Genomic DNA, 2,796 nt, shown 5'->3' on the forward strand with positions numbered 1-2,796 from the left:
CTTAAGTTAGGTACCATCCCGGCATTCGCCTGGAGGAGAAGTGGGAAACCACGGAAAACCACTTCGAGGATGGCTGAGGTGGGAATCGAACCCACCTCTACTCAGTTGACCTCCCGAGGCTGAGTGGACCCCGTTCCAGCCCTCGTACCACTTTTCAAATTTCGTGGCAGAGCGGGGAATCGAACCCGGGCCTCCGGGGGTGGCAGCTAATCACGCTAACCACTACACCACAGAGGCGGACTTTTTCCACGTCGTGGGCGTGAATTTATTCTCTATTGACGATTAAGATGCCAGATATCAAACAACCTGGACTATATTTACGAAATAAAAAACTTACGCCTCAACCCAGGATCGACTCCTCGACCCCACGCATGCTACCCCAAACTTTATCCACTGCACCAACTGTACAGCACGACTAACACGTGCTGATAGAGGTAGTTACCCTACATGTGGTTACAGTGTTGCCAGATTGCCTCTCTTCAACGTCCTTTTTCTGCCGGATATACTCGCAGGACGAAGTTTGGTGACAGACTCTTTTATTGCTGGCATGTGAGGAGTCACGCTGCGACGCCCGAGTGCGTGAATTTCGCTTCACCCTGTATATATGTATTCAGTGTGGTGACGTTGGAAACACAGTTATATTCTGTTTCACCTTTCTTTGGAGATGTTAAAAATTAGATTGCTGTGAGCCGTGATAAGAGAAAAAGTCTTTTGAGAACTGGTGACGAAAGAAAATGATCTGCGTGACGTAAGAAGAGTGTCATTAAAAAAGATCAAGTTTAACGAAAAAGAACCTCAAAGAAAGGAAACAAATATATATTGAAGTATCAAAAGGATTTTAATAAAACATGTGGATTGTGATAATACAAATCCATATTAAAATTAATAAAAAAATATGAAACATATAGGAAAATACTAGAGAAGAAAGATCCCATTGAATCATAACAGACGGTTACTGCAGATAACTTATTTAGTTACTTACTTACTTAATCTGTTTACCCTCCAGGGTTGGCTTTTCCCTCGGACTCATCGAGGGATTCCACCTCTACCGCCTCAAGGGCAGTGTCCTGGAGTGTCAGACATTGGGTCGGGGAATGACAGTACCGCGCCCAGGCGGCCTCACCTGCTATGCTGAACAGGGGCCTGGATGGGGGATGAGTAGATTGGAAGGGATAGACAAGGAAAACGGAAGGAAGCGGCCGTGGCCTTAAGTTAAGTACCATCCCGGCATTGGCCTGGAAGAGAAGTCGGAAATCACGGAAAACCACTTCCAGGATGACTGAGGTGGGAATCGAGCCCACCTCTACTCATTTGACCTCCCGAGGCTGAGTGGACCCCGTTCCAGCCCTCGTACCACTTTTCAAATTTCGTAGCAGAGCCGTGAATCGAACCTGGGCCTCCCGGGGTGGCAGCTAATCACACTAACCACTACGCCACAGAGGCGGACTACTGCAGATAACACGCGTGTCAACTCTTGCCCGCCGCCAGCACAGTGGTCGTGCTATAAATTGCGCAAGGGCAAGTCTCTTCCCCTCAGTCGGCTTGTAATTCCCTACTTTGTTGACTCAGTACTGTGCACGCCTACCGGTGACAGGCTCGAAACATGAGTTTATTGCATAAGGATTGACACAATAATTTGTTAGTGTGTGTCTGTGTATCTGGACTTTTGTATCAACACCGTTGTTAGAAGAAATGCTAGTTTCTTTTAGTTTATGTTCATAAAAACATGTTTTGCTGCAGAATAGATATAGTAGCAGCATATTATTGGGCACTATCCTGCTGCATAATTGTTCATAGGAGAGTTGAGCAGGTTGAATTGTTAAAAAAAGTAAAGGCTTTACATTCCTTAAGGAAATCTTTTCAAGTAATTATTTATTTTCCTAGTATATGGTGATTTCAAAGCACCGTGTTGGGCATACTTAAATATGTATGTCCTTATATGAAAGAACATGTACGAAGTACCGTAGTTTTGGACGTGTAATATACATTGGTCCAGGTTTGCACTATCTGATAAAGTCCTAGCCTAGCGCTCGCAACAGCTGTTTCCCATGAACGCAGAACAGTCAGTCAACTCGTGAGTTTGACATGCCTATTGTAGAAGATATAATAAAACATTTTAATAGTAACATGTAGAACTATTATATATGAGCAGTACATTTTCCTGCCCTGATTTAACAGCACTCAAATTCTCGTGTGTTTTATTATTTTTAAATAACATACTGCACGCCAATTACCGCAATCGTGACTATTTATTTATATTAGAGTAAAAAATACGATAAGAATGAGTTATTAAGCTGTGGTAAACGTTGAAAAGGAATGTACAGGTATAATATGGGAAATTGTGCGTTTATGTGATGGAGGGTAGCGTTCTACACGGTGTGTGAATGCTGGAGGTGTTACAAATACCCAGTCCTCCAGCCAAGAAAATTAAACGTTCACGACTAAAGTCCCATGACCCAAGGTCCGAAAGCTACGGAGACCAGTCGTAAAACCAATAGCCAAATATATATTTGTTAACAATCTATCACAAAAACATCAGTACCGGTATAGCAAATCCTGTTCCTCTAGGTTAGAATAATGCACGATATGTAATTTTGAGATCTCGGAGGACTGAAGAACAACTTACGATTTCAATGGTAGATGTTGCACGGAGGAATCATGAATGAGAGATATTCTGCCTCTGTCGTAGCATATCGTCGTTGCGCTCCGAAATAGTGGAGAAACTCTAACCCGCGGCACGTCTACCGCAAAGAATGAAAATTCGTTGATATAGTTAATGCAATACAGAACCTTAGA

This window comes from Anabrus simplex, chromosome 5 (genome assembly GCF_040414725.1).
Source record: "Anabrus simplex isolate iqAnaSimp1 chromosome 5, ASM4041472v1, whole genome shotgun sequence".
In the NCBI taxonomy this organism is placed as follows: Eukaryota; Metazoa; Arthropoda; class Insecta; order Orthoptera; family Tettigoniidae; genus Anabrus; species Anabrus simplex.